This window comes from Mytilus edulis, chromosome 7 (genome assembly GCF_963676685.1).
Source record: "Mytilus edulis chromosome 7, xbMytEdul2.2, whole genome shotgun sequence".
Taxonomy (NCBI): Eukaryota; Metazoa; Mollusca; class Bivalvia; order Mytilida; family Mytilidae; genus Mytilus; species Mytilus edulis.
In genome coordinates this window covers 17767961-17794660 of record NC_092350.1, presented here as the reverse complement: position 1 = coordinate 17794660, position 26700 = coordinate 17767961, and the positions used below count along the sequence as shown (strand labels likewise).

Sequence of the window (26700 nt, the reverse complement as noted above, 5' to 3'; positions counted from 1 at the left end):
GACAAATGGACAAACAAACAGACGAACGCACGCACAGACCAGAAAAACATAATGCCAATAAATGGAGCATTAAAAACATTAATAATACATACGAATATTTGGTAATCGAGTCTGTGTATGGTTCCAGAGGGCAGATTAAAATCTTAATTTGTCTTGATATATGCAGGCGGAAACACTTTTGAAATAGAACAAAAGAATCGAAGCTCTTTGTTTATCGAGAAAGCGATAAATGTTTACTGTAATGTTTGATATAGTAACAAAATTTTAAAAAATTAAAAGAAACAAATAAAACGACAATTTTCTTCTCAATTACGAAGTGTTTTACTTTAAAAACACCATTTGCATAAGTTTTCAATGTATCTATTACATAATAATGCAAAACAATAAGATATCTAGTCGACAACATGGGTATCTATAAGTTGGATGTAGAAAATGCTTAATCTCCGATTTTATTATTTTTACCACGGACGGAGAACATATCAATCTTTTAGTTCAGAAATATTCGTGTCTGCCCTTCCATTATGTGAATCAAGAAAAAATTCCCCAAAACAGGTAACGATTGTATCGAAAAGAAAAAATCGAGTGCACCTTTTTATGTTAGGGCATGTTTGGGGTGTATATTTTGTCTTTAAAACGTACAAAGCAAGAGTATTTGATATATCATTTCGCTTCAGATTCTATCATTTTTACATATCAAAGCTACAGGCTGACTTTATAACATAAAACAATCACAGTACGAAAAGATAAAATATATGGGTCAAGTAAAATACCTATCTAATGAATCACAAAAACAGAGTAGGTGTGTTCGAATTGCTATTTTTTTCTAAAAGTACTTGAAGACAGTCTTTTAATTTGGATGATGAAAATGGATATCTTCGAAAAAAAAATATGATTTTCTTGTGTGTGATAACTAGGGTTTATAATCTTCAACTACTGAAAATGTTTAGTCTGCCCTTCCACGAAATTTTTAATTAGAATTTTTTTAAATGCTTAAGAATTTTCGAAAATTCCACCTGACATCCAAACAGACAATATTTTTTAAGTTTAATCAATGCAGACAAGATCATTAACTGATGCTCATTAGCTAGTAGATACATTTGTCTTTTAAAATATAACTGACATATAACGATCGATCGTAATGGTGCTATGTGGATAAATTTGTCAGTTTCCAAGAGCAAAATTGGCAGAGAGTCATCCCTATGTACAGTGGCTTCCATTTCTACGATTGTGAGCACGAACTGGCGTAATAGGGAGATAATTTTGAAGAAGTAGAATCCTGACTATATGAATAACATTTCTGTATATATACAAATAACCAACAACGTTCCACCTTGTGATACGCTATTCGTACAAGACTATTTTAAGGATCTAATTTGCTGGAGCTCACCTTCACTAGTTTAGTCTTATGATATTTTCAAAATATTTCTGTTATTTTATTTGCACGACAAAATGGAAGACGATATAATATCAATTAATGTACATGCATTGGCATTTTTAAAATTGTGTATTTATTATGTGTCATTAAAAGGAATCCCAGAAATAAAAAAAAATCTTTTGTCGAGCAGTTGCATGAAGGCTGTGCACCGCATTTTTTCATTATACTTGTAAAGTGTCATTTTATCGCGCTTTTGTAGCATTTTTTCCCTACCTGTTCATTTGCATGTCTTTTTGCAAATTCATTTAAAAAAATATTAAACCCTCTACTGTAAAAAAGATACATATGGTAATCTTTGCATTTGAAGCACGTCTTATTTTCTTCTACCTATAGGATAATGGTCTCATATTAATATGTTTATACCAACACGATTAATCATTTGATACAAAAAGGTAGTTATATAAACACGGATATTTCTTAGAATTGAGGGTCATCCTTATAAAAGTTACGGTCATCATTTACAAATTACGGTCATCTTAAAAGCAATTACGGTCACCCTTGTTATCAATCGCTGATTCTGTTACGGTCATCTCGATTGTGATTTACGGTCATCTGAGCGATTTTTTCAAATCGAATTTCCCGTTTCATGCACATTTCTCGGAAGTAATTAGTGATTTCCGAGTGATTCTTTTATAAATTTACATCGTTTCAATGTATGATTTGTAAAGAAAATGATATAGAAACACTTTAACAGACAATACAGAAACTGACCTAATTTTTCTTCTGACATCTTGGGATGACCGTGAATGCAGTTACGGTCATCAGCTTTACTCCAGTGATAAGGAAATCATTCGTAAATATAACTAACTTAACATGCAGACATCTTATCGTATTTCACATACAATCTATTATAATAATATTCTTTTCTAAGCACAAAAATATAAGTATTCACCTCAAAAGCTAACAAAACCTTTAAACAGACTTATTTAGAAGGAATATAGTTACGATAATGTTGTCAAATCATTAATTTAAAGATTGCATATTTTGGCTTTAATATTAATTCACTTATGGGGTTTTCGCATCGGAATTTAACACATTTATTCTAAAACCAGTTGTTGGCATGACACGAGATATGTTCTTCTCAGAAATTTCTTGATGGTATAATACTAAACCCCTAACAGAAGGGATTGTGCCTGATATTCATATGGTGAAGTCATAATCTTTCAATCAGTTTAATTGAGGTCTAGAGCTGGCATGTCAGTAACTGCTAGTGGTCTGTTATCATTAATGTATTATTGCCATTTTGTTTATTTTCTTTTGTTTCATATCCTGACGACTCCGACTTCTCCTGAACTTAGTTTTACTGTGCGTATTGTTGTGCGTTTGGTTTTTTTACATTGCCTAGAGGTATAGGGGGAGGGTTGAGATCTCAAAAAACAAGTTTAACCCCGACGCAATTTTGCGCCTGTCTTAAGTCAGGAGCCTCTGGTCTTTGTTAGTCTTGTAATGTATATTGATCGTTAAGGTTACATTTGAGTAGAATCTTAGTGTAGAAATGCATGATTTACGCTTGAGAAAGAGTTACACAGACTAAGACCTTTGGCGGGAAAGTTAGTTGCCTGGTCGAAGATTATAGGGGTGGTTGAAAGGGGATTCCTATGCTCCGTATGGAGAAAATTTAGAGAACACTCCTATCCAGCAAATAATCAAATCGACCACGGGTATATAAGAGAGTGCGAAACGGCACTCGAGGTTGTCGGTTGGCTGTCGATGAGCCGTCACAAGTCAACAGAGCGTACGTTGGTTATATTAAGCGCTAGTAACAGCCTTGATATTCAAAGGACACTTTGTACCGGGTACAAAGTAAACGTACAAGTTGAACGGATTGACAAGGCAGACTGTCCCACTCGGAGGACAGGCTGTACCAGCCCGCACTGTCTGGTAGTGACAGACTGTCCGATCAGAGGACAAGTTGTACCAGGCTGCACTGTCTAGTAGTAACAGACTGTCCCATTCGGATGACAAGCTGTACCAGCCACATTGTCTTATAGTGACATAACGTCCCATTAGGAGGACAGGCTGTTATATTGTATAAACTTGTATATATAAGAGTTCATACTTACGTTTATCGGCAAAGAGCCCGTATATATATTTTGGTTCATTGTGCATAATATAGATAGTTGTAGTTTTTAGTATTACCGTATTGTTTGTGGACAACTTGGATTCAAGTATTAACTGGAACGGACGTTTGAGATATAAACGCCTGGTTACACGTTACATATTTGGTGGCTAGCGGTTGGGATCAAATTGTCTATCAAATACTATTTGATTGATTGATCGTTATTTAATTTATTGTGAGTTGACATCGATGTATATGTCGTGTACAAGTTTCGATTTTGTACAGGTTATAATATGTACAAAAATATTGTACATGTTATAATTTGTACAATGCCAAAATACAAGTTATAACATGTACAAAAGTGCCTCATATATGTTATAACATGTACAAAATATTGCTTAAAAATCGTTTTAACTTTTTGAAAATAAAAGTATGTTTCTATTTATACAACACATGCCATCATTAACCTCAATAATATTTTCATCATTGTTTTGCTATTGTCTGTTCATGTTAGTGTTTGATACAGTTAATGACCAGATAAAAAGCTTTTATGATTACAGAATACCGTAAAGACTTTTAAAATAAACATGTAGTTGAAACATTATTTGGTCTTCTTACCTTGTAATGAAGACCCTTTTACCGACACAGAACATAATAAGGACACTGAAATTGAAACTGACAAAACAATGTCAGAGACGGACATTTATTACTGACACAAACGCTGAAACTGAAGTTGAATTGAATGATCATGATTCAGCAGACAACAATGAACAAACAATTTAGATAGAAACAGAAACAATGGCAATTGAATGAAGTGATGCTAATAGTTATCAAAGTAACATGGTTGGTGAGGGAGTATCCGCATGACATCTTCCTCTAAAGATGGCGCTTACTGGTTGAGATATTACTGCTGTCAATACCAGTGAGGTTTTGTCTGAAAAATCAAATATTGACATCAAGCGTGCATGAAAGAGGACCCTTTCTGGCCAGCAGGTACAATCTGATGTCTTGACAAAAAACAAATGCAACTTTAAATGTGTCTTTAGTCCCAATGAGTGATACGAGTGAGAGAGATGTTGCGTAAGATATCAGTTTTGAGCATTGTCAGTGTACAACAACAAAAAATGGCGCAAGAAAGGCAGTTGTAAGTCTGGAAGGTGTAAATGGAGAAGGATGAAAGTTTTGCGCAACAGAAAGGTGTCACATGTCTCTAAACTACCATACCCTGTTTCTTAAATGTATGAAAATGAAGTATCTTATGCATGCTGTAAATAATGCACCTTCTTTTGCATTTGATTATTGTTCTTCATTATTTGAATCATTTCAATCGTAAATGTAAATTCTGCTGTATTATCATTTGAAAATTTTGTACAGGTTGAAACCATTTTTAAACAATATGTTGTACTTTTGTACATTTTATAACTTGTATTTTAGCATTGTACAAATTATAACATGTACAATATTTTTGTACATGTTATAACCTGTACAAAATTACAACTTGTACACGACATATACTATAAAGATTAAAGTGAACCAACCGTGAGGCATAGTTGTAAGTCACGGCTGGGTTGTAACACGAGTGTATTATTTAATAAAAATTGTTTTATTTTGATAACACTTTATGGCAATAAATATGTCAAATATTGACGATCAGATTGCTGAAATAAGTAGGCAAATACAATCTCTCAGTGAAAAAAGAACAATACATAATGGACAAGGTTTCATATCTTCTACACTTAAAGATCAGTGTGTACGTCCGATGGTTGTTGAAGATAAAGATCGATATTTTCATCCTAAGCCGGAATTAACGAAAAATCAAAGTACTGCTCATACTGTTTGCTCTGGTTCGAATGATGTGAAAATCAAACCATCAAAATATGATGGCAATACTTCTTGGATGGATTACTTAGCACACTTTGAGATGTGTACCATACTTGTGGTCTGAACACCAGAAAGGTTTGTACTTGGCCGTGTCACTGATTGGACAGGCTCAATCAGTCCTTGGTGATTTACCAAAAGAAAAGAGACAAATATTTTCAGACCTTGTATATGCACTGGAGGAACGCTTTGCTCCACCTTGTCAAACTGAACTACACCGGGTTCAATTTAAGGAATGTCGTCAAAAAGCAAGTGACACTTTGCCGGGGTTAGGTCAGTCAGTTCAAAGACTTTCTAATCTAGCATACCCGACTGCTCCGTTAGAATTCGGGACACGCTCGCCAAAGAACAATTTATAGTAGACTCCGAAATGAGACTGAGAATTAAACAGTATCGTCCAAAAGGTCTTAATGATGCTATACGGTTGGCAGTTGAGCTTGAAGCTTATAACACGGCTAAAAGCAAAATACTGAAAGGTATGGGTCATTTTCGACAGACTACTAGTCTCGAACGGACAGACGCACCTAATAGTCCTGTTACGGCTGTATATATGGGACAAATGCCGACATGGATGCAAACGATTGAGAATAATTTACTGGCCATAACAAAAGAGATTAAAGATTTAAAATCCCAAAAGAAAGGTCCAACAAAAGGGAAGATAAATAACACACAAAGTAAAAAGAAAAGGTGTGGTCCCTGTTTTAGTTGTGGAGAAATACTATTAGGACATTTTGCAAGAGATTGTCTCCATAATATTCAGATACAATGTATGGAGGGAACACATAAAAACGTTTTTAATACAGACGGAACGGTCAAGACACTGAAGTCTGAATTTAAGTCTTCAAGCAATGACAAAGACGCTGTTGTTGTTTCAGCATTAGATAATGCAGGAATGTTTGTTAAGTTGAGCTTTCAAGATGTACCAGTCAAGTTTGTAGTTGAAACTAGAGCTACATTTATACTCAAGAGTTTCCACAAGAGTTTATAACTTAATTCCTGACTTGTATAAGCCAGATTTGAGTGCAACTAGTTCACAGATTAAGTCAGTCTGTGACAACTATCTGAGCCTTGGACAGCTAACATATTACATATTGATAACGTGAGAGTTCCTCTATTCTTTGAAGGTACTAAAACTAGAAATACTGATGTTTGTAGAAAGCTTGTCAATTAACACCAGAGAGTCAGTCAAAAACTGACCATGATTGTTCAAGGAGAAAACAAAGTCATGTCAACATAGTTACAAGCAAGATGCCAGACAAAGGTAAAGACTCGTCTTTAATAGAGTTACAATCAAATGACTCGGACCCTAAACTTGTTAAGCGGTGGTTGAAAGAGTGTCAAAGGCCACAGTACAATGAGGTATCCGGTAAGGGATACCCTATGAGGTCATTTAGAAGTCAGTTTGGTTGTTTAGAGGTACATGGCGATGTAGTAGTTAGACGCCACGATGACCGTGAACTGAACGTTGTGAAATTACAAACGGTACATGTAACATTAAAATTTCCATTGTTTATCATGTTTATATGTAATTGAATTTATTTATTAATATTTTTCCTATAACAAAAAGGACATGGACGTTTTTACCTAGGAATATGAACAACAAGGACTTGAATTCCTAGGAAAATTAGTCTGGGACAAAAATTACTAACATCGGACTAAAAATACTAGTAAATTATGTAACCATGGACTTTTTATACGTCTAGTAATATTTGTCCGCCCAGACATATTTTACCAGGACAAATGTATCACTTACAAATACGGGTGTGGCAAAATTAACGACAATGGAGAACGTTTAGTACATTTATGTGGTGCTAATAACTTAATAATAGGGATCCTACTTTCCTTCATAGAGATATACATACGTTGACATGGATTTCTCAAAATGGTAGAGACAAAAACCAAATAGAATATGTTATCATCAATGGCAATTGGAAAAGATCATTGCAAGATGTACGTGTTGAGGGGGGCAGATGATGATAATGACCACCATCCAGTAATTTCAAACATCAAACCAAAACTTACTTGTCTACTATGTAAACGTGAAAAGGAAATTTGATGTTGGTAAATTACAAGACCCAAAAACCCAGCAAGAGTTTATAAACTAGAAATTAAGAACATATTTCAGATATAAGACAACCTTACAACTGATGATACAATAACAATATCAGTTAATGATGAGTGGCAGCACATACATAAAATCTACACTAAAGCTAGCAAAAAGTTACTAGGATTCAAAAGACAAGTACACAAAGAATGGATAAAACCTGAAACTTGACAGTCGCATCAAATTCTATTATATTTACAACGATACGTGAACAGTGAACAGTGAACAATGAAAGACAAAAACAACAATATGTTAACAACAGAACTAGATCAATACGTAAGATGGAAGGAACATTTTCAAGGGGTTCTTAAACGAAAAGATCCAGACTAGCTAGCTATTATCCCTGAAGCACCCATAGACCTAGAAATACACTGGGGTAAAGCTGATGACCGTAACTGCATTCACGGTCATCCCAAGATGTCGGATGAAAAATTAGGTCAGTATTTGTATTGTCTGTTTAAGTGGTTTTATATCATCTTCTTTACAAAGCATACATTGGTACGATGTAAAGTTATAAAAATTCACACTGCAATCATAAATTACTACCGATAAATGTGTATTAAACAGGAAAATGGATTTGAAAAAATCGCTAAGATGACCGTAAATCATAATCGAGATGACCGTAACAGGATCAGCGATTCATAACAAGGGTGACCGTAATTGGTTAAAAGATGACCGTAATTTGTAAAGGATGATCGTAAATTTTAAAGGATGACCGTCTATTCTAAGAAATATCCATATATTCATAGCTTTTTGATGAGTTTGTCTCAAAAGGGGCTCGGTTAGCGGCAGAAGCGGATTTAGGGGGGACAGGGGTCCAGGGCCCCCCTTTTCTGGGAAAAATTTGGTTGCTTATATAGGAAATCACTGAAGCGTGACCGGAGCGGCCCCCTTGCAGGCAGTCAATGGGGCCCCACTTATGAAAAATTCTGGATCCGCCACTGAGCGGATATAAATATATTTACACAATTTCTTTTAACTATTTGCCGTATTTTGAGTTTATGACAATGATAGTAGATTGCATATTTCTCGTAAATAATTAAATATTTATTGATAACGACATTAAAATTTAAATACAAATTGGCAGTGATACGACGAAAAGTTGAAGAAAAAAACCCATTATTTAAACATAAGAATATCCAGTAATCGAGCCCATGTTTATGGTTTCAGAGGAAGCACATTAAAATCTTAACATCTGCCAAAAAAAATAAACATCCACTTGACAACACCGGATCCGATGGAACTACATTTATTCTGCATTCAGTTGGTTTTAGTGGTATGTTTTCAGCTGATAGTCCTTTAGCTTTATAACCCCTCAAAAGTTAACTCCTCACCCTTGAACAGTTTCTTGATAGTAGTCCAGAATGCCAGCGTTTTTGGAACATATCTTGTAGAGTATATTGTTGACTGGGAATAAAACCTTTCGACATCCAGTAACAAATTAAAAGCAACATGTTCAGTAAATATTCCATTACATATGGATTTCAATACGAAAATTAAGTCTTCGTATAGCCCTATCTCTTTTAGTTTTGCTTCATTATTTGGGAATAGTTCATAAATATAAAAAAAAAAGAGATGTGGTATAATTGCTAATGAGACAACTCTCCACATGAGACCAAAATGACACAGAAATTAGCAACTAAAGGTCATCGCACAGCCTTCAAGAATGAGCAAAGTCCATACCGCATAGTCAGCTATAAAAGGCCCCTAAATAACAAGGTAAAACAATTCAAACGAAAAAACCAACGACCTAATGATATTCATTTTTTGATTCCGTTTGACATAATCGCTTCTGATTTTCAAATTTGAGAAACATTTTTGAATGATATAGTTTGTTCTTCTAAATTCATATTTGACATATAACCAAAATGTACAGACCGATATGCAGAATGACCAGTGTTTTCATTCAAAACTTTCTTTCTAAAACTAAATGCTGTCTACATTAAATGACGTGAATTTGCAGGTGGTATAATGATAAGACATGTACTTATTTGAAATAAAGAACACTTGCAATGGTAGTTGAAACGATATAATGTCAATCGGTGTACATGCTTTGTTATTTTAAAAAAAGGCGTATTTATTGTATGATATCAATAGAAATCCAAGAAATAAAAAAAAATCTTTTGGCGTGTACTTGGAGGCTACATATGGTAAACTATAATAAAATTGAGAATGGAAATAGGGAATGTGTCAAAGAGACAACAACCCGACCATAGAACAAACAAAATCAGAAGGTCACAAACAGGTTTCCATGCAGCGAGAAATTCCCGTATCCGGAGGCGTCCTTCATCTGGCCCCCAAAATATATATATACTAGTTCAGTGACAATGAACGCCATACTAAACTCCAAATTGTACACAAAAAATTAAAATTAAAAATAATACAACTTGCATTGAAAACTAACAAAGGCCAGAGGCTCCTGACTTGGGACAGGCGCAAAAATGCGGCGGGGTTAAACATGTTTATGAGATCTCAACCCCCCCCCCCCCCCCCTGTAACTCTAGCCAATGTAGAAAAGTATATGTATTTTCTTCTACCTATAGGATAATTGCAGTCTTATACATACGTTTTATTCCAACACGATTTACTACATTTATTTTGATTTATTTGATACAAAAAGGTAATACAAATACGGATATTTCTTAGAATATTGATGGTCATCCTTTAAATGTTACGGTAATCTTTTATAAATTACGGTCATCCTTTACAAATTAAGGTCATCTATTTACCAATCACGGTCATCCTTGTTATATGTTACGGTCATCTTGAAAATATTTTAATCGCGATTTACGGTCATCTTAGCGATTTTTTCAAATCCTATTTCCTGTTTCATACACATTTCTCGGTAGTAATTTTCGATTTCCGTGTGAATCTTTTATAAATTTACATCGTACCAATGTATGTTTTTTAAGAAAATGATATAGAAACACTTAAACAGACAATACAAATACTGACCTAATTTTTCATCAGACATCTTGGGATGACCGTGAATGCAGTTACGGTCATCAGCTTTACCCCAGTGGAAATAGATACAGATCCACCTTCAAAACCAGAAATACAGAAATCCATTAAAAGCTTGAAATACAAAAAGGCACCTGGCATAGACCATTTAAATGCAGAACTTTTTAATAGATCGAGTGCTAGCAGAGGGTACTTTACACCCAGTATTTACGAACATATGGAAACAAGCTATCATTTCTAACAGTTGGTCTGAGGGAAACATAATAACAATGCCTAAATCAGGGGACTTAACTAATTGTAACAACTGTAGAGGAATCACCTTACTATCCATTCCAAGTAAGGTCTTCTGCATAATTTTAATATCAACAATCATAGACGCTGTGAATAAAAAAAAACTACGACAAAAGAACAAGCTAGTTTCAAAAAAGGTAGAGGTTGCACAGATCTCATATTTGTCCTACGAAACCTCTTAGAATAGTGCCATGAGTGGCAGAGAAAACTATTTGTTAATTTTGTACACTTCGACAGCTTACACCGGGAAAGTCTTCGAGAAGCTATGGAAAACGAAGTAAGATAGTACAACTCATCAAGCAGTTATATACAAACTTGTACCATCAACTCTGAAGCTGCCACTAGTTTCCTTGTAAAATCAGGAGTAAGGCAAGGATGTGTTGTATTATCTGCGTTTTTTGTAATAGCCATTGATTTGGTCATGAGAATACCCGTAGCAGAAAGTAACACTGGACAGAAATGGACACTATGTACCACGCTTGATGACACAGACCATGCTGATGATTTAGCACTTTTATCGCATGCCGAAGATCATATGTAGGAGAAGACCAAAAAGTTAGAAGAAAGTGATAAAATTATTAGACTTAAGATCAATGTCAAAAAGACCAAGTTAATGTACACAAAGAGACACCCAGTCATATTTGTAGATGGGAAACAGCAAAAAACAGTAGACTCATTTAATTACCTAGGAAGTTGTACAACAACAGAAGGTGGTGCTGAAAGAGATATAAAGATCAGAATAGGAAAATTTAGATCAGCATTCATTAGATTAGGCAAACAACAGCCTTTTCAAAGAAGACCTACAAAGCTCAGACTATATAACAGCTGTATATTATCTGTACTCCTACATGGCTCCGAGTGCTAGAGAATGACTAATATAGACATCAACAGACTCTCCAGTCTCCAGTTGAAAAAATTCTGGCCAACACAGACTTACATGAGATTACCAACTATACCTCTGACTATACGGTACGGGCTTGGCTGATTGTTGTAGGCCGAACGTTGACCTATTGTTGTCAATTGCTGTGTCATTTGGACTTTTGTGAAGAGTTGTCTCCTGGCAATCACACCACAACTTTTTATGCCCCATTTATGGGTATTATGTTTTCTGATCTGTGCGTCCGATTCGTCCGTCCGTTCGTCTGTCCCGCTTCAGGTTTAAGTATTTGATCCAGGTTAAAGTTTTTGGTCGAGGTATTTTTTGATAAGAGGCCAGCTGAAGGACGCCTCCGGGTGCGGGAATTTCTCGCTTCATTGAAGACCTGTTGGTGACCTTCTGCTGTTGTTTTTTTTCTATGGTCGGGTTGTTGTCTCTTTGGCGCATTCCCCATTTCCATTCTCAATTTTATTTGATGTCCAATCAACTTGAAACTTAGTATACATGTTCCCTATGATATGATCTTTCTAATTTTATTGCCAAATTAGAGATTTTATCCCATTTCCACGGTCCACTGAACATAGAAAATGATAGTGCGGATGGGGCATTTGTGTACTTGGAACACATTCTTGCTGTTTATATGAGTAAGAGCTATCTTTCTCAGATGTTCTGTCCGAATTTCGGATGATGATAAGACGACTAAATGATTTATAAAGTATGTTTATACATGCATGGCCTCAACTTACATTAGTTTAGTGCCGTTGTCATAAAATACCACATAACATACATGACAGTTTGTTTTTTAAATCATGAAATGTTATTGTGATAAAAATGTTCATTTATATACTTAGTATTTAAACACCCTCGCTGAAGTGGGGACGTCCGTTTTGGCTGTGTTGAGTGTGTAAATTGGCATCAACAAAAGGTCAAATCTAGGACGTTCAATACGATGCCTCGTGTAGAGAGTACAATGCCTTTTGCGCGTCAAAAACCATTCCAACAATTGTTCAGGGGCACACAGGTGACGTTTCGCAAGTCCACATTTTATCTTTCAATGTCAGTCTTAATCCCCGGGGCCCTACTAAAATCATATCGTTCCGATCAGCCATAATCATAGGATATTAAATAATATACATACTAATAAATAATGTACATACATGAAATATTTGCCGGAAAATAGCAATGAATCATATTGCCCGTGTATTAAAGAATCCATATGGTCATTTCTATCCTATTTTTTAAGTTTAAAAAAATATACGGGTTTATGGGTACATAAAGTACCATCTGGCGTCTATGACCCCCTTCACGTTGCAAAATGACTGGAAACTTAGATGAAAAGGTCGAAAGATACCAATCCCATAGATCAAACATAAACTGACAAAGCCATGGCTAAACAAGAATGTGTCCATAGTACACGGATGCCCCTCTGGCACTATCATTTTCTATGTTCAGTGGCCCGTGAAATTGGGGTAAAAACTCTAATTTTGCATCAAATTAGAAAGACCGTATTATATGGAACATGTGTACTAAGTTTGAAGTTGATTTGACATCAAAAACTACCTCGACCAAAAACTTTAACGTGAATCAAAACCTAAACCTAATTATGTGCCTTAGGATTAGGATTCTAAAAAATATTTCAATCCTTTATGGATGGATTTAACATAGATAATAATAAATCGTATAATATAAAAGAAATGATTGAAGTTGATAAACTTCTTCGTTACATATGTGTTTGTTTTATAGTGATTAAGATTATAGCACAATGTTGACTGCTTTACCCCCTTTTTGACATTTTTAACTACTATGTCTGTTTGTTTTGGTCGCACATATTTGTCACTATATTGGCATTTGATGCGACTGTCATACAAGTTAAAGGTTTATCTAGCTGTAAATCAGTTTTTATCCAACTTTTTCTACATAAGAAAATACCTGTACCAAGTCAGAAATATGACAGTTGCTATCCATTCGTTTGATGTGTTTGAGCTTTTGAGTTTGTCATCTGAAAAAGTAAACAGATCCTGCTCCACATGTGGAATCTATCGTGTTGTTCATTTTATTACAAACCGGGAAATAGTAAAAACGGTAGGTCACATTCGTGGAAAGGGAATGGTAATGTAGGTACGACATTAGGAACATATCCAATATCATATGTGACGGTCGACCAACTCCTGTGGCGTTCGTAAAAATAACGAAGGGGTGATTTCTTTGAACTCTTGGTTTAATAGCTTCCTTGTTAGCAGCAATCCTCTATAATGGAAATCAGGATTGGAAATACAAGCCCACGAATATCGTATTAATTGAGAGATATATACTCCAAAAACAAGCGCCACAATCTTTACTAGAAACGACAAGAAACCTAGAAGCTTCAAACATAACTTTAATGACTAGAACTTTATAACATACATGTACTTAAGGCATTACTGCGTAATAGTTCATTTGCCAATTCCCGGTTCGATTCTGTTATTACACACTTTTTAAACAAATTAATTCCCTTTGTCAATATTAGACTGGTTCTATAACGGACAATATTAGCTTGTGTCAATGCAAAGGATGATGAATAGAAATTGATGTATCGGCGGTTTAACTATTTTTTTTCATGAAAAATATTTTCTGATGTCGTAAGTATTTAGCTAAAAACAACTTTATGTAATTAAAAGATTTCAAAACCTTAAAGATTACTCACATTACGCACAGGTAAATTTGCTCTTTCTGCTAGCTCTCCATTGTTAATAAAAATTATTGTCCCTCATAAGGGAGGCAACTAAAAAAGGTCTCTAATTACAGGGTCAATTACGGGAATTGGAATATGGACTATTGGCAGATTTAATTTATTACAGATACAGATACTACATTCTCAAAAACTAAACAGATTAGATACTTAGAAGCTACAATATGACAAGAAACTGATACGATTCTAAAAACATAGAAACTACAATTAAAATAAGTTAAATGCTTAAACAACTTTACAAAACAGCCGCTTGTAGCTGTGCCCAGGGGCGGATCCAGACATTTAAAAAAAAGGGGGGGTTCTTCACCCAGGACAAAGGTGTGGGGGGTTCCAATTACATGTCCCCATTCAAATGCATTGATCGTTCAACAAAAAGGGGGGGTTCCAACCCCCGGAACCCCCCCCCCCCCCCTCTGGATCCGCGCCTGGTGCCTACATTGGCAGATTGTATACAGATATAAAAACTACAATCTTGAGAACTGAAACTGCTTCAATTCATTGAGTTGTTAAATTAAGTACAGACATACAAATATAATAACTAAAATGACTAGAAACTTTGCAATCGATTGGGGTAGCCAGTGTCAGTGGAACTTTTACTCTTAAGTTGTTTCTTTCTATCTCCATTTCTTCAAAAGACTGCATTTCTATGCAGAGCTATATTTCTTGCTTCGTTTCTAAAAATTGGTCAAGCATCTATGATAGTAACTTAGTACACGGAAAGGGTATGAACGATCTTATCCACTAATGATATATATGTAGAATACAAGATTTTGCACACATTTAACGAGGAATGATAATCAGCTTCAATATTTTAGTAAGCTCTTCGTTCATGATTACATCGTGAGTGAGTTTCGTTCTTAGATTGAACACAAAACAAAACATGCAGATCAAAGACAACAGAAAATAGTGATTATTAAACCAATAATTGCAGAAACGAATGAAGTGTTAATCCCGTTCTTCAAAACTCCTGTGCTGGTACCTGAAAAAGCAGAATATACAAAGATACAATATATTTTTTACGAGCAAAGCACAATACTTTCGTTTATTTTATTTCTAAAAATATGTCCCTTTAATAATGATTGGCATTAACATTGTAAACTGTTTGGATCAAGACTGAAGTGAAATTTATTATGCTTCATATTCTGCCATATCATAATAAATTATAATTTGCAATTAAAGGCAGATTAACAAAAGCACTTACGGTTAGAATTGATACTTTCTTTCAGTATTTGATTTGATGAGTAAAAGCCGTACGAACAAGTATAGTTTACACCTATGTCGCTTTTGTTGAAATTCTTTAAAATCATACTGAACCCATCAGATTGCACATCTTCTGTAAATTTTTCTGGATAGTTAGACACTCCTCGAAAAATCAACACAGTTTCAGTGCCATTTACTATTCGAGACCATCTTCTGGTGTTGCTGTTACAACAGTCATCAAATCCCGATGCATTACAGAAAATATTGACATCATGTCCCAGGACCACTGGTGTAACTGCTTCCAAAAACACTTCAATAAAATGTATCGTAAAAATATAATATGATTAACTTTATAGTTTGTTTCAGAAAAAGGTAGCAATTTCCTATTTGATGTCAATTATCTTGATATATGTTAATCTAGCTATCTATTATAATTTTAAAGTTATAAGGTACATGTAAATACGCAAATAATTGGTAAAAATCGTCAACAAAGGGCAATAATTTTTCAAAGAGTCGACTGACAATTTCGACCAGGCAGACAGCAGGGGTCACCGAACACATTTTTAAACTATATACCCCAATGATGATTGCATGTTGCCAAGTTTTGTTCAATTTGGCTCAGTAGTGCTTCATTTCAATTTCATAATCTAAAAACTCTATTTTTAAAATTAAAAGGATGTTTAACAACAAACCAACCTCTTTTAAAACAGCCAACTGATAAATGCAAGGCAAATATATATAACTGTATGGTCCAGCGACCTGTCATGTTCGAATCAATCATGTCAAAGTTGTATCATTTTCCTAGCGTTCTTTGTTCATGGATCTGTAACATTAAAAGTAGATACAAGAAACATGTGGTTTGCTTGTATGTATGTTTGCTTTAATATTCAAAATATACGAATGATATACAAAAAAACATTTTTTATTTATCTTAAAAAATATATATATATTTTTGAAACCGACGTTTGAAATATTTGGTATATATATAGCTATTTTGTCAAACAAAAAGGATATTTTATGACTTTTGTACTGATAACACTGTGCTTAAACGGCTGTGGGTAACTTAAGTTACCCACAGCCCAAGATGGCGGACTCTAAACTCGTTGATATTTAATTCATACAAAATGTACCTTTTGCGACGTTTTTCATGCAGAATGTAAATATTTATAGGATTATTGAATAAAGAAATGACTAACAATTACCATAAATTTGTTAATATAGAGTTCACTAAAGCACAAGGTCAACTTTAAAAAATGCATAAGATGTCCGTAACTTTTTGATCGAAACTAAGCAGACTGTCCGTAACTTTATTTTTAGATGTGGGTAACTTTTGATTTAAAATTTTAAGAATATAATTTCAACAATTAGAAGACAATTAACATCATATTTGTAACCTTCGCGGCCGTTTATACTACCCATTCACCACCAAATGTGATTTTATTAACGCATCATACTTACACCACAGAAGTATGTGGGGTTTGTGGTACTCCATCCTGGTTATGGTTTGAACTTTTATTTACTGATGTGCGTCTTATCGACGTTTTTCGCTTGTCAGACCAAGGTTTTTCCATACTCTTTTATGTTTTGAGTTTAATTATATGTTTGCGGTTTACCTTCACCTCTGTTTAGAAAGATCTTTCTATGTGTATTTTGATGAATACTCTTTGACGCGGCTCGGTATTTATACATCCCACCAGTTAGTTATAGTGTTATGATTTTTTGAATATGTTTCCTAGTATGTTTTTTTCTCTCTTTGTATGTTATCAGGGGTTGTTAGACTATTAAATTACTCTTTTGTCCTACGTAGTTATTTATATTTTTATATACTATGTCGAATTGTTACACTATGTTGACTGCTCTTTTCCTTTTATTGTCACTGACTTTTACCTATTGTGTCTTTTAGTTTTATTCAGTTTAATGAGATTTAATGCAACTTGCATACAAATGAAATATGCAGCTAGCTGTAAAACTAGGTTTATTTATTTATACAAAATGTCCTTTTTTAAAGTTTTCCCATTTACTGTAAAGCTTGGCCAGGGTGCCGCAATATCACCGTGCGCAACGTCCCAGTGTGTCCAGATTGACACCCCTTTTATTTTACTGTCAATGCTGATGGGATTTGTTTTTGTGGGGATGAGAGAAAAGTGTTTTTGGCTTTTTCAAAAAGACGGGGAAAGTTTGTGCACTTAAGTCTCGTATAGTATATCCATTGCATGCCTGGGCAATTTGGGTTCCCCTTCAAAATCCCGGATTCACGCTACCCTTGTCGTTGCTGGCAGATAATCAGTTAGTGTATACATGCTACATGTATGTGTAAAAAATACTTGTGTAGTCTACTTGTTCAAAAATAAAAACGAACAATGATGTTTCAACAGTTTATCTGCTATGATCGGAAACAACCCTCCGAACTAGGCGATTCGGGTACCCCGACGTTATACAAAATGAGACCCGAGTTTTGCGGATTTATCGTGATTTTTTTCATATTTTTCCCAATTTTGTCTTCCATCGATACAATGAATTATATCATACTAGACATCTACTTCGTTTTGTGAATATGTATTCGATGCAATCTCTATCATCAGTTTAAACATTACATCCGCGTATGTCGATTCTTTGAAAGTTACGGACATCTCTATTGGTATGATGAAAAAAGTTGCGGACAAGTTGTTTTGAAGTTACGGACAGCCTAAGTGTTTTTTAAAATCGTGCTGTGATCGTTTATTTTGTAGAATTTAATCACCTTTCCAGTTTAGGGGTTTCCCTAAACGATTAATACAACTTTTAAATTCAATTGCTTAATTGATGCATTCGTGGTATTGGTATTCTATAGAAGAAAAGTATCTAACCGACGCAAGGCGGCTCCATCTTGGGCTGTGGGTAAGTTACCCACAGCCGTTTAAGCACAGTGGATAAGGAAGACGATGATGATGACGATGGCGATGAAAATTACGATGACAACGACGATAAGAATGAAGGGAGGTGCAATACATAATTCAGGACTAGAACAGAATACCATACGAATATGAATATAAAAAAGAAGATGTGGTATGATTGTTAATGAGACAACTATCCACAAAAGACTAAAATGACACAGACATTAACAACTATAGGTCACAGTACGGACCCTGCTTTGTAATAGACCGACATGCACGCTGCGCAGGAATTTTTAAAGTGTTACAAGATAACAGTCAATAAGGAAATTTTCTCCTTACCTAGACTCGTTTGTTTTGCGTCCGCGTTGTCCCATATTTGCCCTAACACATACATGTATTTGCATCGCGATTCGCGAAGAAGTATCACACACCGAGACGTTTTCGACCTTTGGACATATGAGTGTTACGAAAAAAAGTATACGTACGTTATAATAAAGCCCCAGTCACACTGTCACGTTTTACTACGTTTTAAAATTCTACGTTTCAACTACGTTTTGAATAAAAAAAAATGTCCCGTTATTTTGAAAATTAGGTTTTACTAGGTTTGTGCTACGTTCTAACCACATTTTGCTACGTATAGGTACTTTAAGACCTACGTTTCCACCACGCATTGATAAGTTTCAATACGTATTAAGCACGATTTGTTACATTCCGCTAAGCTTTGATACGTATTTAAAACTAGGTTTTTATACTTCATTTCAATTTCCGCTACGTTACGTATACTCCCGTTTCGCTACGCTTTTAAAACGTAGTAACACATAACTCTTGAAACGTGACAGTGTGACTGGAGCAGCAGATATGAATATATTTTCAACGTAGCATTTTTTTATAATCACACGGTAAAAGAAAACTCAAATGTATCCAGTTTCATGTTTAGTTCACAACAGTAGTAAAATACAATACAGATCGTGGATCTTCACTGCTTTCTACTAAAACTGCAGGTTGGTAAACTACAAGAGCCACTTCTGTATACACAGCGAAAGTAAGATTTCTACGCATCATTGGTAATGTGATATATATCAAAATATTTAAGGATAAAAGTATTAACAAAAATTTCTAACTTCATGTAAATTAAAAAATGAGGGAAGCCCATAAAATCTGTCAAAATCAAACGCCCGACTATACCAACCAACGTAACATCTGTCATATTCCTGAAATGAACATGCTTTCTTCGGACGAAAATGGTAATTTTCTAGTAAACGAAATGCTAAGAAATAAACGTCTTTTTTTTTTTATCTATTTTTGTATATAAAACTAGGTCGATGAACCCGCTCACTTTCCACCATCCCGCTTATTCCGGTATAATTTCGTTTGTGTTGTCTGTTTACATAAAGATAAATGCAGAAAAAAAACACTGTTTAAATAAACATAGGCCGTGTTCACACCAAACGGCGTGTACAGTAAACATGTTTACATTTGGTTTAAAGTCATATGAAACGAGTGAGTGGTGAAAAATATTGTTTATCCAATTCTTGAACCAATGCATGTATATACCATAAACTTAGTCCTCTGTGCACGATTTTATCATTTTTTACGCAAATATATCGTTTAATCGTAATTTTTTTTCTCACTGTCTGTTATGATTTAACAAATATGGCTACTCATTAAATGCTTTTTTTTAAGCCGAAGTTTACCGATTGTCACCTTATAGTAAACAAATAACAAAAAGCATGGGTATTGAGCACGACGTGTTTAACAACAGATCCATGCGTACAAAAAATGAATTGCGATCACTGGATTTTTACGAGGAGGGTCACGCTCAGGTCACTATATATGCATACGGAAAATATGTCGGCGAATTGCTTCCTGGAAGCAAGCAATTAAAAATAAGTAAACTTCTTCTAAATTCGGACAAATTAAAGAACTTTCCTCAGAAAAAAGTATATGTACATAAGTTGTAGAATGAAAACTATCCATTTAGTTATAAAAAACATATGCATATTTTTTTTTTTTAATTTGAGGTTTCTTATGACTTTAAAGGAGCACTAGCTACGATATATATAAAAAAAATAAAGTATGATTTTTTTTAGATCAATCATTAAACACTGGACACTTTTAATTTGCAAAACACTCATTTGCAAATCCGCCGCCGCCTCAAACAAGAGCTACAATATCATGTATATAACCAAAATGTGCAGAATTACATGGGATTCAATAATTTCATTGGTTTTCTACAGTTACTTTCATATTTATTTTGCAATTTGAATTATAAAAACATGGGATTTTCAATATCCCATGGGACAGGGCAAAATCCCATGGGATTTACCATTATCCCATGGGATTTTGGTTAAATCCCATGGGATTTTTTTTTGTCCCATGGGATTATTGTAGTCCCATGGGATATTTGTTGTCCCATGGGACAAAAAAAATCCCATGGGATTTTTATTATCCCATGGGATTTTTAATATCCCATGGGACAAATTAAAATCCTATGGGATTCTAATTGTAAATATATAGATATAAATAAACAGTAATGTGTATGTTACAATGTATTCTATTTGGTAGTAAATTATTATAAGATGAATCTTTTTAATTGAATATCTTTTTTTCTTGGGAAATGTTAATTTAGCATATTGTTCTTTAACTGTTCAAAACTAAACTTTTAAACAACAAAGCAGATAATGTAAGTATCAATATATGTTTATTCATGAATTATAGAATACTTTCTTGAAACACAATTATTTGCCATTTGAAATCAATAAAAACTCTATTGTTAGGCTTAACATACTAGTAGCTATTTAAGTAAATCTATTTTTTTCACAATATCCCTCAACACAAAACATTAATAGTTTCTTATCATCCAGCATTGTTTGATGGTATAGTCCACTTTTTGGACATTCAGCACAGAACTTTGACATTATTGTGGTTTCAATATTTTTTTGAATTTAAAAGAACTTCAAATCATTGACTGAGTGATGAAAATAATAACTGATCCAACTTTTTTCTTTGAATTTATTCTGGTCTTGTTTCTATGTTTTCTCCATTTATTTTAGGTGGTGAATTTCAATCCTTCTGAAAAAGAACCAATAAAATCTAAAGTAATGGATTATACAAAATTGTTTTCATACATGTAGCAATAATATGATTTTCAATAAAAATAGCTATGCGGTATGGATTTTACTGATTGTTAAAGGTTGTCCAGTGTCATCAGTTGCTAACGGCCTACATCCTTTGGTCTCTGATGGAGGGTTGTCAAATTAGCAATATACCACATCTTCCTATTCTAATACCATATAACAATCAATTAATTTATTCTTCTTTATAAAATTTGGGTATTTTCCCAAGTTATATACAAAATATATATATATACTGTAAATTCGGAATTAATGCAAGTTTTTTTTTATTGCGAAAAATGCAACGGAGTTGTAAACGCAATAATTTAAACTCGTATTATGAAATATTTTATATGGATTAAACAGGATTTTTCAAAATCGTAAAATTTAAAATCGCATTTAAGTCTAAAATGACAGAATCGCAATAATAAATGCACGCAATAATTTATTTTACAGTATAAAGATCAATGTTAAAAGTTAAAACTTTAGACAACTATAATAACATTCCATTATTCACAAGAATTTGCAATATATTATACAAAATGCAGACAACAGAAACAATATTTCTTTAAGCTTTTGAAGTTCAGACAGATTTCAATTTGTGTTTTATTTCAATGAAAAAATACCTTGAACATATTGGAAATTATAACATTGATACAAACAAAATATGTATGTTTTATCCTTTTTTTTTGTGTTGTTGGCTTGCTGTCTCATTTTAATATACATTTAAACATACATCAATAATCTTCTTCTTTATTAAAAGTAAAAATGGGATATTTTTGATTTTGATATCCCAAAACATTATAGTTCTATCACATAACTTATTACCAAGTTCAAAAACACCAATGTGTTTGATATTAATTTTAAGACATGTATAAATGTTCCAGACCATATCAGTATTCGGATCTTACTTTTATGGTCCAGAACTTACAGTCCCACCATATGTGTACAGTCAGACCATTTAAGTATACTTTACTACGTTAGAGGTATAGGGGGAGGGTTGAGATCTCACAAACATGTTTAACCCCGCCGCATTTTTGCGCCTGTCCCAAGTCAGGAGCCTCTGGCCTTTGTTAGTCTTGTATTATTTTAATTTTAGTTTCTTGTGTACAATTTGGAAATTAGTATGGCGTTCATTATCACTGGACTAGTATATATTTGTTTAGGGGCCAGCTGAAGGACGCTTCCGGGTGCGGGAATTTCTCGCTACATTGAAGACCTGTTGGTGACCCTCTGCTGTTGTTTTTTATTTGGTCGGGTTGTTGTCTCTTTGACACATTCCCCATTTCCATTCTCAATTTTATTGTACTGTCTGGTACCAGCTCAACCAAACCTGTGTTTTTATTTTAACTGCAATTAAACTTTTTGTATTAATCTATTAAAGATTTCAGTTATGTTGATCTGTACTGTACATTTGTTTGTAATAAACTTGACCAACTTCTTAAAATTGGGCAGACTGTATGCGTACAGTCCAAATACTTGTTTGTTCTGGAACATAAACATGATTAACAAGCATTTGGCAGGATGTCATGCTAAAATCCCATTAATATTAGTACTAAATTTTGAGTATATACATGTAAATCCACAAGTTACTTACTGAAATTCATGGTGAACACTCACCAAAAACTTACAATTTAGAGGAAAGACTGGAAAGATGAATGCACTAACACTATCAAAACATAGCATAAAACTTACCGAAAAACAAGATGTTTTACATTTATCCAGGAGCAGGATAATTGAAAAGTTCTTTTTTTCTTTCTCTGCTGTCCATCATATAACCTTTGAATTCATTCATGCAAAATATGAAAATCTGCAAAGGTAAGACCTAGAACCTCAACTTATCCACATTTTGAATTTTGAACTGCATACTTGTCCTTTTCATCTTGCTGACAACCTAAACATAAAAAAATGATAAAAACATAATTCTAGATTGAATTTGTGTTTTTATTTTTGTTGGTACATGTACAAACAATTTTCCCAACTTTAAAACGAAAACATCATCACCAAAGAGGAGGTCATACTAACCTCCGAAATATTTAAACAAACCGAAATTATTACTTGATTAAGATCTTGTCGTAAATTAATGACATAGATACTCTTATTTTTGAAAACTTGATGTCTATTGCATACTTATATTCCTTTGTACGAGAGTATGCATATTAAGATGGACTCCATGGACTTTAATGTAAGCATGATTAATTTTACAGTCACTGACAGTTTTTCAGCTCTATGTGTACATTTTGAGAGAATCTTGCAATACTGTATATTCTGATATTCAGAACTTATTGTGAGGTTTTTATTAATACAACTGAAAGCTGTATCTCGTTTTCATTTCTGATACATATTTATGAGCTGAAGACCAGTGCCGAATTTTTCTCACTGCATTGAAGACCCATAGGTGACCTTCGGCCGTTGTCTGCTCTTTGATTGGGTTGTTGTCTCTTTGTCAAATTCCCAGTTTCCACTTCCCATTTTATATCATGTATGCTGATTTTTCTTAAATTACAATATTCAATTATGCAATTTTGTCTTTTATTGAAAATACGATAAGCAAAAATAAATGCACAAAAAATTTAACGTTGTTATATATATGTAAAAGACTTTTTTTTAAATTCAAAACAGTTGCCTACACTGTTAATTTCCTTGTTTGATTTCATATTTTTAAAGCCTTTATAGCTAGCTAGATGGTATGCCGGGGCGGATCCAGCCATTTTAAAAAGAGGGGTTCCCAACCCAAGACAAAGGGGATGATCCTATATTCATTTGATTTGTTTTATTGTCTCATACAAGAATATATATGGTTTGACGGTGGGGATCAGGGATCCTGAAATTTTTTCACCTAACCACTGGATGACAGGGGATCTCAACCATTTAAAAGTTTCTCAAACATGTTGGGGTGGGGGTGAACCCCATGGACTCTCCCTATATTTCCTTTGATTTGTTTTATTGTTCTATACAAGAATATATAAATATGGTTTAGGGGTGGGGATCTTGACCGTTTACAAGTTTTCAAACTAGAGGGGGTGGGACTTCACTTTTATTTTATTTCATTATTAATTTTATTGTCCCCGACAAGAATATATATGGTTTAGGGGTGGGGATCTGGATCGTTCACAAGATAATAGCACATTCTCAAATTGAATAGAGTGGGGTAACCCCCAAAGACCTCCTTTTAATTTCATTTGATTTGTTTTATCGTCCCATTCAGAATATATATGGTTTAGGGATGGGGATCTGGACCGTTTACAAGATAATAGCATATTCTCAAATTGAAAGGGGTGGAGATTACCTCCCATGGACTCACCCTCCCTTCTTTCTTCCCCCCGAAATACCTTTTAATAAGCCCCAATGCACAGATAGTTCACAGTATTTTCCCTTGATTTACACTAAAGAATATACACTATACAGGTGTAATTTTTTTTTTAAAAGATAATACAACTGAACTGAAGACCACCATGACCACAGTGGTGGATCCAGAATTTTTCATAAGTGGGGCCCACCGACTGCCTAAGAGGGGCCTGCTCCTGCCATGACTCAGTGATTCCATATATAATCAACCAATTCTTTTCCCAAACAGGGGGCCCTGAACTCCTGATTCCCCCTTTTTTTCCTCATTTCAATCACCCTGATATAAATTTAGTTTTATCACTTACAATAGGAATGGTTTGAATTCCCCAATAATTCTTATATACCATTATTATAATATCAACATATTTCATTTTTGATAAATGAAAGGCAAAAGTTTTCTATGGGTAGAAATGGATAGTGGGAAGCTTTCAGATTCACACCATGCCGGTGGCTGTGTTCAAAGTGCTGGGTTTTTATGACCCTCGTTGTTTGCGGACTAACTATTTAGGCCAGTGGTGGATAATAGTGTGCGTGCATTAATCTTCTATACCTTCTTAATCAATATATTCAAATACTGACGGCAAGAGTTGTAATGATGTATCAATGTCTTTTTGAAATCACCGTGCTATTTACATGTGGGATCGAGAATGCAGGGGAAGGAAACTTGTCAATAATGTTTATTTCTAAGCCAAAATAAAATGAGCCGCCGTAAAATTAACCTTGGGTAATAACAGTGCATGTAAGGCTCGTCTCGGAGGGGTATCTTTTTTTCTGTCTTCTTTTTATGCCCCACCTACGATAGTAGAGGGGCATTATGTTTTCTGGTCTGTGCCTCCGTTCGTTCGTCCGTTCGTTCGTCCTGTTTCAGGTTAAAGTTTTTGGTCGAGGTAGTTTTTGATGAAGTTGAAGTCCAAATTAATTTGACATTAAAATTAGAAATATCATACCATAAGGAACATATATACTAAGTTTCAGGTTGATTGCCAATCAACCTGAAACTTAGTATATATGTTCCTTATGGTATGATATTTCTAATTTTAATGTCAAATTAGAGTTCTTACCCCAATTTCACGGTCCACTGAACATAGAAAATGATAGTGCGAGTGGGGCATCCGTGTACTGGGGACACATTCTTGTTTTAGTTATATTTTTAATAACTTACACTTTTTTCCATTATTCTCTTTCTTTCACTATTCTTTATTCCTTTTTTTTTCTTTGTCCTTTGTTCTCTATTCTGTTAATTCACATCCATACCCTCTTATGTGTATGTGGACTTACTGTAGTTTATTTTTTAGTTCTGGCAGAGATATTAGATACAATATATATGTCTCTGGTTCTGGTATTATGCGATAAGTCAATTTCCTTTTCATGCAGTGTCATGAAATATAATGGTTTTATGCATATCAGCCAAGATTGTGCGCAACATTTTAATAAACAATTCAACACTATATACACGTTATGTGAATTTTATTAAATAAATAAATAAATAAATAAATAAATAAATAATCTTTATTTCAAGAGGATGATCCCATTAGTTAAAACTAATCTTCCTGAGAGTCCTCAAAATAATAATAACATATTTATAAGTACATAGAGTATTATAAAGTTATATTATACACAATATACAATTGTATTTAAATAATAATGAAAAAGCATATTAATTTGCACAATTGATGAAAAATTTGTAACATTTTGTTTTAAAAGATACAAGTGTATTACTCATTTTTATTTCATTTGGTAAACTGTTCCATATTTGAGAACCTGAATATGTAAATGTTTTCTTTAAAAAATTGGTTTTTGGTTTTGGAAGATTTAATACTTTTTCATCAGCTG

General features: G+C 34.0%; 2 long non-coding RNA genes across 3 annotated transcripts; both read right to left on the bottom strand.

Moving 5' to 3' along the window:
* Positions 1-14842: 14842 nt before the first annotated feature.
* LOC139482796 (uncharacterized) lies at positions 14843-16351 on the bottom strand. The gene is made up of 3 exons (XR_011654958.1): positions 16230-16351; positions 15535-15843; positions 14843-15312 (listed from the first exon to the last, which is right to left on the bottom strand). It is a non-coding gene; the product is annotated as an uncharacterized lncRNA (long non-coding RNA).
* A 4737-nt stretch (positions 16352-21088) lies between these two features.
* On the bottom strand, positions 21089-25601 carry LOC139480876 (uncharacterized). Of its 2 annotated transcripts, none has more exons than XR_011654526.1 (3): positions 25447-25601; positions 23215-23413; positions 21089-21478 (listed from the first exon to the last, which is right to left on the bottom strand). It is a non-coding gene; the product is annotated as an uncharacterized lncRNA (long non-coding RNA). The 2 variants fall into 2 exon arrangements; XR_011654525.1 differs by having other exon boundaries at positions 25418-25596.
* Positions 25602-26700: the final 1099 nt, after the last annotated feature.